At 39.1% G+C, this 13,549-nt stretch overlaps 1 protein-coding gene across 5 annotated transcripts in view; it reads left to right on the top strand.

The window, feature by feature from the left end:
- Positions 1-13,549, top strand: part of cacna2d2a (calcium channel, voltage-dependent, alpha 2/delta subunit 2a) — a 171,110-nt gene that overhangs the window by 112,756 nt on the left and 44,805 nt on the right. The gene's annotated exons all lie outside the window — the stretch shown is intronic.

Raw genomic sequence — 13,549 nt, 5'->3', positions numbered from 1 at the left:
CCCCCCCCCCTTTTCTGTTATTGTCTAGCTCTTCACTGTCTTTGTTGAACAGGCAGTATATGGCACCTGTCTGTAACAATGCCCTCCAGCTGTGTCTCCAGACAAATCTTGTCAGAATTAGACGCTCTTGGTTCAGGAGGAGATGTCAAAGGCCACAGCTAACTCACAATAGAGCAATCAGGCCTGCACATTGTTCCCGGAGCCATTTTGTTGCAGCTCTGGTTCCCCTGACTGAAGATATGAGTCAGAGAATAAAGCCCTCTTGATTGAGGCTGGTGGAGACTACAGGAGTAGAGTGGTACTGTGCACAGAGTTAGTTTTTGCTCCGCTGTTCTGTGGAAAATGTTTACTATTAATGTTGTTTAGTTAGCTCCCATAGTGCGGTCTGCTGTGCAGAGATTACCAACTGCAGACTTTGTGCCAACTCCATTATGAACATGTGTGCTGTGTTTTAGCTGCGGATAAATACACAATTGAAAAACACGTTGTTAAACAAATGTGCATTAATTCTTTAAAAATGTCCTGGAATCAGTCTTTAGATACTAAAGGTAGAGCTTCCTTTAGCTAATGTTAAAAAGTAAATTCAATCTGCTTGATCTATAAAATCCTTGCAGCTCTTAGAGCAGGAGTGTCCATCTAATATTACATCGTGGGCCACACCTTGTGAAGCCAAGTGTGTCATATTTGACACATGAGACATTTTTTCCCCAAAAAAGCCAAAAGAAATTACACAAGCAATAAATTGCAAAATTGCTATATCATATTTTTTATTGATGTAAGTTAGAACTCATATATTTGAATTACCATTATTATTTTAATTTCATCAGAAAAGAAGTTTTCATGGTTCAAGCTTGAAAGTGTTAAGCGGACCAGACAGGACAGTGAAACTCTCCTTTCTTACAGTGTAAAGACTTTTAAATAAACATTTAATCTCTCAAATATCTTCATATAAAAAGTGCAATTTTGTATGTCTCAGTTTTTCGACATGACAAATGTGTAAAATTACTGAAAAAGTTCTGGCAGCTCATTGCCCAGTTTGGTTCATTCACAGAAGATAGTGAAAAACAGAAACCTTTCTGTCATTTAATTGTTTATCTATTGCTTAACTGTGTTGGTGTACTATGAATGACAATAGGTGAGGTCTTTATCAACAGTAAAAGCTGTAAAACTTATCAAAATACCGTTAACAGTTAAAATTTTTGTCATGTTCCTGGGTCTGTTGACTCAGCGTTTTAAGTTTTAGTTTATTTGGATGTTGATGTTTAAGTTCTTTAGGTTAGCTAAGTTCAGTTGTTTATTAGATTCCTTTTGTGTTTTTCTACCCCTGTGTTTAAGTTTCCCCGAGCCCTTTATGTGTTTCATGCTGCGTGTCTTATCTTGTCAAGTTCGTATTGCCATGTCTGCGTCTCATGTTTCCTGTTTTATTTTGAAGGTATGTGTCCTATGTCAGTGTAGTCGGCTTTGCTTCCTTTGTCTCGTTATGTCAGATTACTGTCAGCTGTTTCCCCGTGTGTTTCCACTTCCCCTAATCACCCTTGTTTAGGCTACGTCCACACGTAAACGGGTATTTTTGAAAATGGAGATTTTCTGTTTTCGTTTTTTTTTTTTTAAATCCCGTCCACACGTAAAGGCAAAAACGAAGGAAAACGCTGCTAGGAACATGCCAAAGCAACAGGTGGCGATATATACCTAACCGTGTAGAAATGTTGGCCAATCAGAAGTCTAGAAGCCTTGGTGGGAAACAGTAAACAAAGATGGCGCATAGAAGCAGAACTGAGTCCTATGTGTGGAGGGACAGTAACTGTGTGTGTATATGTAAGCATGTAAACACTGCAGAGAGTAAAATTAACAGTAACAGTATTTTGTCCGCCATTGTAGAAATCCATTTCACCGAAACAATAACGTGGCGCACAGCGTTGCGCTGCATTTTCTCCGTTTTCTTCGTCCACACGTAAATGCAAAACCTGAGTTTTTGAAAATGTCCACCCTGGCAGGAGTTTTTAAAAATCTCCGTTTTCAGTGACCGAAAACGCAGTTTACGTGTGGACGAAAGGATAAAAACGCATAGAAAAATCTACCCGGGTACCTGTGGACGTAGCCTTAGTCTGTGTGTTTCTGTTCATTTATTGTCAGGTTGTGTTGTCCTTTGTGCCACGTTTCCATGTTCCATGTATCTTTGTATCCATGTCAAGTTTCAATTCTTGTTTTTTTTTTATGTTTAGTTTCTCCAGTTTAAGTTATCGTTTAGCTTCATCTCTGCCTTTTGTTTTGTAATCTTTTACCAGCCTTAATAAACGGCTCACTTTCTGTTAACATTCAAGTTTTGTTCCACGTTCCTTGGTGTCCGCATTTTGGGTCCTCTTCGTCACTCCACACAGTCTGCCTCTCCCAGACTTTGACATCTATGCCTTCCTTCACTTTTTCCAAAGCCTTTGCTGGGCTCATTCTGGCCCCCCGCCTTATGTTTGATACCCTGGTTTTGCATATCGCTTCAGACGAAGCTGTGGAAAGTCAGATCAACCAGCTTCTGACAATTTAAAGACACAGCTTTATTGATTTTGACACCGTTGTCTTAAATAAGAAAACGAAAACAGAAAAAAGTGCTAATTTATGTTAATTAGTACATTGTTTGACCCTTCTGTGCTGCTGGCAAACTGGTGTACTTAATCACAATAAGAAAGTTAAAAATAAATAGTTTATGTGGGAAAAAATGGACAATTTTACCCTGTTGCCAGGTGATTGCTAGGTATGTATAAATCAAAGCTGAGTTAGTGTTAGCGCTGTGAAATTAAAATGATAAGATGTTTTCATAAAGTGTTGTAGCTGCATAAAGGCTAAAAATGTGTCATTGCCAGGCAATTTATTGGCGTATAAAAATATAATATATATGCTGAGTACAGATGAAGTCCTGACAAAAAGTTTTTACTTTTTGAAACGAGGATCAATCTTAAGGTAACGTGTGTCACACGTGAGCACAGTTCAACACTGTATGTGTGTTGGTGTAGTTTCCTTTTAATGTGTGTGTAAACTATCCACATGTATATGTATGAGTAGATAACTACTGAGCTGGTGGAATATTTTAACTAACACTTAAAGGAATTTACATCAAGTTTTTATGACGGCTCTACAGACACGGTCAGAGTGGATTGTTATCTATATGTCATGCTCTGCTGTGGTCCTACCAGTGGGAGCCTGCAAGGTGCCTTGGATGTCTGAGGAAACTAATGTGGGCGGTTTGTTGTCCTCTGGGTCTGAAGTGCAGAAACATTGTATGTGGGTAGATTCAGTACTTATTTCTCAGGGGAGGCCAGAGGAAAAAGAAAACACTAGGAAGAACAGTGTACAGTCCAAAGAACAGCATAATGTTCAACAGTTGATCGAAGATAGTGTGCTATTTATTAGCATGCATGCCCTGTGTAGTTGAAGTAGCTTGCTTTGATTTGCACACATTGTTAATGCACTGAATAAATTGACTATTTTACAGAAAATGGCAGTTTGTATTCTCTATTGCATCCAAATGGGCGTCCTTAGAGATGGACTTTGAGAGAGGTGTAGATAGAAGAACAGATAGAAGGAAAAGAGGTGAGAGGAGAAGAAACACTTTAATAATAGAAACCATTTAGTGAGGGGAAAAAAAGAATTTTCTTTCCTTTTTTTTTTATTGTGATCCTTTCAGCAAGTAAATGAGGCGAGGTATGCGTCTTGGTTTGATTTGTCTGCTAGGCCCCATGTCCGTTTATTGAGATTGAGAGTGTTCCCTGAGCGCAGTAATGAACCATTTTATGATTCATTATCCCGCTGCTGATTCCTGCTGCCAAGTCTGCAAACTTTCTAATTAGCTTAGGTCAAACATTCATACAGTTTTCTTCTAATTATCATTGCCTATTACAAAATGGACATCACAACACAACCACTGAGGAATAAACTGAGGTGGCTGGTGTTGCCCATGGAGGAAGAGGTTGCAGAAGTAGTGGGGTGCTGCAGGGAAGAAGGGCTCTCATAATCTCACATAACAAATAAGCACAAATATTGATTAAAAAATAAGTATAAAAGCAGTGAGAGGATATATGCAGGGGTTAAAGAGGCCCATAATGATTCAGAACGGCTTTTGACACCTTCACATAACAAGCAATTAAATCTGGTAGGCAGGTTCCTGCATATTACTGGTGAATGAATGAATTTTGCGTGTGCTGCAGCCCAACGTTGCTTTCAGAGATACCTGCTCAGTAATAAGAAAATAATGAAATGATTGCATTTTTTTTCTCTCATCCTTGTGATGTGTTCATGGTGCAGATGTAAAGTTGCGGTCGCTGTACTTAAGCGTCTAGCCAGCTAATGAAAAAGCACAAACATAAACAGAGTACATTTTTCTAAGTGGCAGCTAATTTCAAATGCAACTATTCACGCAGCTCAACTAACATCAGCAAACATGCAAACTGTTTCTGTGCTGTCGGTCACAAAGATGGGCCGGTGTTTGTTCTGTGTAGGGGTTAGAAAATCAGCAACAGAGCTCGTGACACATCTGCTTATATGTTGAAAGCACTTGGCTAAATATACAAAGAGCAGTAAATAAAAGTTGATCACAGACTCACAAAAACAAGTTATTATGTGACTTATTCCTTACTAATTCTTTTCCCATGCTGCATTGCTCCCCCCCCCCCTACATATTTATAAATAGATAGATAGACATTTGTCTTCAGTGTTGCATGTTGAAATTTGAAATTATAGGATGTTATAAATGAGACTTTTTTTTTTAATTGTGTGTAAATGTGTGTGTATTGTACACATAATTTGGGAATACATTAGTGCTAGTTGGAGAATAAGCAGCCACTGTTCCCAGCAGGGAATAAAGGAAACCACCACTGAATGTGGGAAGGCCTTTCATGAAATTTGAAGTTTAAATCCGCCGCATGCTGCTTCTTTTCCAGCAGCCTAACGTCATCTTGTCAGTTTGCTATTGTAGTCAGGCACAGTCACAAACTTGGTTATTAGAAATGAATGGCTACAACTGGCTGATTGTGTGTGCAGATGAAAGAGCAGAGCTTAAATGTTCTGCATGGTACGATTAACCCTCCCACCCCATCCTCCACACACACACACACACACACACACACACACACACACACACACACACACACACACGGACACACCATAGCTATTGTTACCACCCCTTTCTATACTTGGTTGTCTGTCTTCCACCCACTGCTTCATTCAAAATTGCAAATTTTGCTTTGCACTCAACCGATATTTTTTCAAAGTACGCCATACTTTTTAAGGCGAATTTTCTACCATTTATTCAGCCACTGGCTGCATTGCAACCTTCTGGGTGTACCCAACCTGAGATAACAAATTGCTTTTATCAACAACAAAGGCGAGAACAAAAACCTGGTTATAATGAAGGTTTCTTCCTGTTAAAAAGGGAGTTCTTTCTCCCCAGTGTCAACGAGTGCTTGCTCATAGGGGATTATCAGATTTTCCCTATAAGATAAACATGTCAGGTGTGTTGTATAATGGTTTTTCTCATCTGTTAACAGTGTCAGTATAACAGCGAAATAACCATACCTGCTTTTATTCAAATTTTCAAATTTTTTATCTTTTCTCAAAAGAAGCAGATTTCCCTAATATTTGTTATTTTTATTCTGCAAATTCTGCTTGGATCAGCTGGCTGCTATATTTGTGGCATTTCAAAACATGTTGCCAACATTGCTGAGTGCCCTCTGGTGGACAATCTATGCAATGTCAACACTGATAACAGGGTTGAAGGGTGTTTTTTTTCCCCCATTTCTCCTTTATTTAATTTAACTTTGCTTTATGTTAGGATGACACTTTTCATTTATCAGCATTTATAAATGCTTTTACAAAAAGATCAGTAAATGGCTAACATCTGCAATAAAATCAGCCCACTGATTAATCGATCCACTTCTACTTGAGATCTGAGCACGCTGTTGTTAGCGTCAAAAATAAGCGAAAGACCCACCTGTGCAAGCTTGATTTTGCTTAGTTTGGTCTCTTTTAGTTGTTGTAGCTACACATTTTTATCTATTTTATAGTATGCTGTGAGGCACTCTATGATTTTTCTTCTTGAAACAAGCTATAGAAATACATTTGACTTAATTACCTCACAGTCTAAAGCACCTTTTAAATGACTGCAGTTTTTAACTTGCACTGTATAAGTAAAATTGAAATGAACTGAATATTTATTTGCACACTAATACATTTCTGTACTTCTCAGACTCTGAAGTAAAATGCCTTTCTTAGACATCAACAGAAATTATCCTTTGGAGAATATTCAGGAATAGTATAAACTATAAACAATGCGCAATTGACAACATTTCCTTAGGTATACAATTTAACAGGAGGAATTACAGTTTTTTGCCTAAACTAGCTTCTTCTGCTCCTCACTGTTTAAAAGTTACAATACACTAGTCTGTGGTTAGATCCGCTCTGGAAAGTGGTGATCCTGTTCACCTCTGCAAATGACAAATTTCACAGAATGTGTATAATTTGCAAACTTTAATGTGCATCAAATATATAGAAGTGAGCATCAATGCAAAAGAAATATTTGTAAACATCTGTCAGTCAAACTGCTGCTGATGTTGAAAATGAACATGGAGAGGTGTATATGAAAGGGTCATAGCTGAGTTCTGGCTCAGTTTTCTTCAGAAAGGAAGAGGAAATAATAACGACCCCCGTTTAATTTTGTCTTTGCGTCAGATAAGTTTAAATAAAAAGCTACATTTGTCATCTTAAAGCAAAAAACTATCACGCTTGCGATTTGCCTCAGTTAAATGTAAAATGTCATCGCTGTCAGTGAGAAGTTATGTGTGTGTGTGTTTGTGCACATGCAGTACGTGCGCTCTTTATTTGTTTCTCACGCCCCAGGTTCCTTCCAGTAGAGGAAGCTTCGCTGTCAACTTGCTCACACCACACTGGAGATCAACTCAGCCCCTCTCAACATCAAACCAGATTTAAATGTGTGGAAAAGAGCAAAAGTGATTTGTGGGGAAAAAAAGGGAGAAAGTGGGGAAAAAAGAGGAAGGGATTTAAAGTTAAAGCAAAAAAAGAAGAAAGGCGTATAAACACTGCGGGCTCTATTTTGTTCCCAAATTTACAGGCTCCATCTCTCGCTCTCTCTCCGCCGACCCCTCCCCGATCTCACCCATCCAAACCCTATAGTGTGTGCCCATTGAAGGGGCACTATCATTTACCTGCACACTAATTAGAACAGTCAGCACAGCAAACTCCACTTCACTCACCACCAGGCTCACAAATTACATTTCATGTGTTTGTTATTTACTGCTCTTCTTTAATTAGAAAAAGTATTTGGAGGAGCATTCTTGAGGTACGGTGAAATGTTTTCCTCTCCCCCCTGTTTTATTCTCCATACTGAATAGTCGTCCCTCCTCAGAGAAATTCTCTTTTGTTTCACTCTCTATAGGCACTTTCAGACCAATCTTTTTATCATGTCTGCATTGCATGGGCCGGGGTCCTTTGTGGTTCTTGAAACTGTTTTTAGATTCTTTTTTTAAGGTCCTAACATAGAATAGGTACATTTCCAGCATAGGAGTAAATTTAAGCGATGCAGGTGTACTGTGATTGGTCCATTGGGGTATATTTACCGCTCAAAATTCATGAATGCAGCAGCAAGAATAACTGTTTTAAAAAGTGTTAACCATATTAAATGACTTCACACAGCACCTCTTAATGTTAGCCTTAAGATAAGAGCAAAAAATGAGCTGACAGTGAAGTCAGGCTTTATTGAGATACGACAGAGGACTCATCACAGTAAAACAAAAATCTTAGCTGTCAGTTTCCCCGAATTGCTGCTAGGCATCCACTACACATTAAAGCAATGTAGAGAGAAAATGAAGAGGCTGCTTTACCGAAAGATTCAGTCACTGAATCTGGTTACTAAGTTCACTTTGTTTTACTTGAATTTTATAGTACCCCATATCTAGCAACCACTTCACCATACAAGTTTTTTTTTTTTAAATTGATGAAAATATTGTATTTACGCTGGTTTTATTTAGCTTTTTGGGTTTCTGCATGATTGTGACTTTTGTAAAGCAAGCCTTCACCCACTGTGTTCCTTTCTTAGGGTCTGCCTTCGAAAAGAAAATAGTATTTGGAGCTACCATCTTCACTTTTGTTGTTGCAAGTACCTTCAATTTATCGTTTTACTAAGGTTATGCATGGGGATTGGAAAAAAATATTTTAGCTGATGATCTTGCGAGCTCAGTGGTAACGCTCTGTTTGCACCTCCAACTCGATGGCTTTTAATCTGCACAGAACTGTGAACAGAGTGTTGCATCGCTGTATCTGGAGATAAGTATGGAGGACGCTGCAGAAACAACAAGAAGCAGTCTGAGAGCACAAGCCTCCACCAAGGAAGCTCACCATCTGGGCAGTATTTACTTTTAAGTTGCCATAACGATCAATGGCAGTAAGAATTATAGTTTTAATAGTTCTACATAGGATTATGATGAAAACTTTGGCCTTCAGATCATTCTATTGACCTTGTAGGAGAGGTCAAAGGTTAAATGTGATATGATATTTTAAATTTTTAATGCGGTACTTGTGGGGCGATTGTGGTTCAGGGGGTTTGGAAGTTCATCTTGTAACTGGAAGGTTGCCGGTTTGATCCCCAGCTCTGTCTGTCTTGGTTGTTGTGTCCTTGGGCAACACACTTCACCTACTGCCTACTGGTGTTGGCCAGAGGGGCCGATGGCGCGATATGGCAGCCTCGCTTCTGTCAGTCTGCCCCAACCGTAGCTGCCTCCACCAGTGTGTGAATGTCAGAGTGAATGAATAGTGGAATTGCAAAGCGCTTTGAGGATCTGAAAAAGCGCTATATAAATGCAATCCATTATTATTATTATTACTTTCTCTATATTGACTATGCACACCACATTTGAAAGAATCATAGCTTCTAAGTTATAAGGCTTTTCAAGGCTTTGTCAATTTTCAACTAATAAGCTATTAAGTTGACCCTGAAAACCTTGGTGGATATAAACCAAATCTTAACAGCTTGTTAACAAAACGCCACTCTACATGATAAAAAGAAGGGACAGGAAGAAAGCAGGAGAGAGGAAGTAAGAAAAAGGGGGCATATGGAGTAGCAATTTGGGTTGACAAGACGAAAAGCAGGAGAAGGCAGGCGGTGGATGCATCTGAGATTACCTTGAACTGTGCAGGAAGCTTTTTGTTTCTCACTTAATGTACATTTAGTATGATTTTTTTTATTACGTGCTCACTGTGAAGTCTTGAAATTATCCAGCAATATTGTTTCTCAGCATACACATTGCTAATGAATTTTGTAATTGAAACGCTTCAAAAATGTGAGCACGACAAATAACATTTTATTCATCTGAATTGTTTTGGTATGAAAACAGAAAAGCTCACAGGTGGATATCTGAAAGGCTAGAGAAAAAACAAACATACTATTCCAACCATTTTCATGGTTCGAACCCATTCTTACAGCTTCAGCTTTTACAATTTAGTGAAATACCTGAATACATGGTGCGTAAAAAAACAAAAAACAAACATATTTATATTTTTCTTACATCTTAACCCACTAATATTTCCATGCATATCTCGGTGTTTTGCTTAATGGAAACAGTCTACAGAGAAGCATAACTACAAACTACAAAAAAAAAGAGGCATAAACAAAAGCAGGAACATGAGAAATAAATGGTTAACATTTAGAGGACAGAGGCAGACGAGCAGGCAGAGAACACATTCACCCTGAAACTATAATATAAAGTGGAAACGTCAGGGTAACAAGACACAGCTGAACTAGAAGATGAGACACAGGGCAGTAAAACTGATTGCAAGGTACAGTTAGAAGGTGAGTAACAAACTAAAGCAGGTAGTAACTGAGAGTAACTGAGTAATGCAGCAGCATGAGACCCACACTGAGCGTGGTATAGTACAAAGGTGGGCAAATCCAGGCCTGCAGGTTTTAAATGAGTCCTTCATCCATCACAGCTGATTTAAATGGCTAAATTACCTCCTCAACATGTCTTGCAGTTTTCCAGAAGCCTGGTAATGAACTAATCATTTGATTCAGGTATGCTGACCCAGGTTGAAACCTGCAGGACACTGGCCCTTGAGGCCTGGAGTTGACACCCCTCATATACTAGAACACTGGGAGGGTATATAATCTCTTTGTTTAACATGATCGTTAAATTAAAATTTAAACAAGAACTAAAAGACTCAGAATACAAGTTCTGCTATAGCTGGAAAAGGCAAAATAATAAACAAAATCACAAGGAATTAAAACCCAACTAGATTAGCGAAGTGACTGAACAAAAACTCAAACATGAATGAAACAAAGAGAAAATTTCCAGAAGCTCAAAACTCTGCCTCCAAAACACAGGAACCATTCACTAACATTTAGTCGCTCTGTTTAAAACACAGAAATATATAATGCTTATGGTCATGATGGCGTTGATGGTTATGGCTCTTCATAGGGTCTCTGGTAATAGATTTAGCTCCATTACAATTATGGATTTCTTAGAAGGCGCCACTTGTGTTGCTTGATGATATACTGCAGGTCATTTTTCTGCTCTCTATGCACAGCAGTGGCGCAACGACTTGTTTCTGTAATGTTGGATTAACACAGAACATAAGGGACATATTGTTTTAGATGGGTTTTTTTTTTGTTTGTTTGTTTATCACAGGTACATCACGGTGAGTAATGTGTGTACTTGGAGTTAAGGGGTGGGGTCACAGGATCGAGGTGGGAGGAGATGAGGAATGATCTCACACAGAGATGCTCCATAAATCCCACTCATAATTGTTTCCCTACTTGGTGTGCAGTCTTGCTTCATAAAGGGGGCAAAGCCAAGGGTGCTCTAAATGTCAGGGGAGCGGTGCGCTGATGAATTACCTTTTAAAGATATCAGAGAGAGGCGCATTTCATGTGAAAGATGAGGCCAACACAGTCCTCTTAGGCCCTGTCTGCCTGTGTGAGCATATTTCCCCCCCAGGGGAAATTTGTCTTTTTATCAACTGTCCAGAGAAGTCACAGCTTATCCTAACTGAATAAATCAAAGAGAATTAGTTTGCTAGCTTCTCTTATCTGTGATGTGCCTGTTTTTCTGCAGAGATCACCTGCAGATGTGGGTAAATATGTGTGTGCGTGTTTGCTGAATTGGCCTGACAGTAGCGATGGCTCAAATATGAATGGTTTAGTTTCAGCTGGCAGTGTGAATGTACTGCTCTGTCTTTTTTAGGGGAACAAGACTGACCAACAGTAGGGTGTAAACAAAAACTCATACATAGCTGCTGAGTTAGCATGCTTATATGTGTGCAAAGCAAGTACGAAGTAGTACATCATGTGTTTGTGGGTGAGTTGAGCAAAGTCCTGTACATCTAAAATTACCAAATAAGATAAAACATAGGTCAGAATGACATGACAGAGTTTAAGAAAATAAATATGAGACAAAACAGTAAAAACAACACAGATTTGAAAAAGGTCAGAATTCCTTGTGATTTAAAAACCAGAGTAAACCAGAGTTCAGTTACTACCTTGATCTTCGTCGAGGCAGCTGAAACGATGCTAGTTTTAACAGAGGTCACCGGATGTCTCGTTACCCTTGGCCTGTCTGGGACAGCTATCATTACAGAACCGGTGCTTCTTCAGATAAGAGCACCAGGACTTCACAGTACATGGGCTGCAGCTGCAGTAACCTGCTGTGATAGCTCATGCTTAAAGGATAATACTTTTTTACACATTAATCAGATGGCTCTTTGACCACAGAGTATTGCACGGCACAGGTGAAATTGAAAAGCGTGGTTTGGTTCCCTGATAATCTCCACGCAAGTATCAGTAGAATATAGCCACTGGTGTCACTGAAATGCTTCGGAGTCTTGGAAGCGATGACAGCAAGTTTGAAAATACATGGTTATAATGTCAGACATACTGCAATTCGCACAAATTTCGCTCTCCGCTTTAATCTCTCTGGCTCTTCATACCATCTGGATTCTTGGCGAATGTAAACACTGAGTTATGAGAGACAGAACAGAAAGCTCTTTTGCTTTCTAATTCTGGTAGAATGCAATTTATTTTGTAGCAGGCGTGTTAGTGGCATCATTCACAAATGAATCATCAAAATAGCCACACACACACACACACACACACACAGACACAAAATAACTGACAAGGCATGAGAAAATAGAGTCCTCTAATACAATAATGTGCATAATTCTTGAACCAACCCTCAATTCTTTATATTTTGCAAGGAAAATGGGAAAGAAGTGCATTGATTGATTGAAACATAGCTAATCATAAATGGAAATACAGCATATACGGCAAAAACAGAGCTTGGAAGTCAGTACTTGGTATGACCACCTTTGTTCACGCACAGCCTGAACTCTCTTAGAGAAGCTTTCTGGTCATTTCTTTAAGTAGGCTTCAGAAATAGTTCCCCAGGCTTCTTGAAGGACATTCAAAGCTCTTGTTTGGATGTTGGTTGTCTTTTGTTCTGTTCTTTCTAAGTTCCCACACTGCTTCACAAAGGCTCTGAGGAGGCCAATCCATGGCTGATAGTGTTCCATTGTGTGCTTCTCTATCCAGATATGCTTTTACTTTTGCCTATCAGATGCTATCCAGATGGTACTGCATGGCGGATCAAACTCCAGTGCCATCAATTTCAAAGATCCCTATTTCTTTCTTTTCTTAATCATCTGTTATTTGGTTAACACTGGTTCATCTCTTGAGTTAGGTGGCTTTTTGTGCCTGAATGGTTCATAGGTCATTGGGCTTAACAAAAAAAACAACAAAACAACACAAAAAACAACATCCGTCTGAAAATGGTCATGAACAAGGACCAGACTGAAAATGTATGGATAAGCAGCCAGTTTAAAGAAGTGTCAAGAAAACCTTCCTGAAAGCCTGTTACTGTTCCTTAAGACCATTTAGAACATTTTAAAAATTACTAAAAATGTCTGACTCCTGGAAGCAAAACGTAAAGACATGCATATATCATGTATGCATCAAAATATTGCTGAACTCAGACCTTATAACTGAACCTCTGAAACTGTGTTTAACAACGTCAAAGGTGATCCGTCATTTGTTCTTTGCTGTTACACGATCTAAAAATAAACCGAATAATCAGTTCTTTGACCTAAATAGCGTCTTAGGTTTTCAATTTAACAGTTGAACATCAAGTTTGTTTTGGGTATTTTTTTTCCTCTGCCCCCATGGGCGAGAAATTGCTTTCTTTCTTGCTGTGAAAGCAGCCAGTCACTCGTGTTAATTTTTGTGTTTCTTTCCATCAATCACCCCCCCTCCCCCAAATGTGTTTTTATGTTTGTGCCCATTTGCAGGGCTGCCTCTATCCTCTTCCATTCTTCTTTTGTGTTTGTGTCTATGAATTTCGAGAAGAAAAGCATGTCGAGGAGCTGCCTTTGGTGATGGCAGCAATTTGGCCTTCATATCCTCCAAACGTTGCTTAGTGCTGCGTTATGGTGTGTGTGTGTGTGTGTGTGTGTGTGTGTGTGTGTGTGTGTGTGTGTGTGTGTGTGTGTGTGTGTGTGTGTGTGT

Source organism: Pundamilia nyererei, unplaced genomic scaffold (assembly GCF_000239375.1).
Source record: "Pundamilia nyererei isolate P.nyererei 1_Seehausen unplaced genomic scaffold, PunNye1.0 scaffold00012, whole genome shotgun sequence".
Classification (NCBI taxonomy): domain Eukaryota; kingdom Metazoa; phylum Chordata; class Actinopteri; order Cichliformes; family Cichlidae; genus Pundamilia; species Pundamilia nyererei.
Note: the sequence above shows the minus strand (reverse complement) of the source record. Positions and strands in the feature narration are given on the sequence as shown.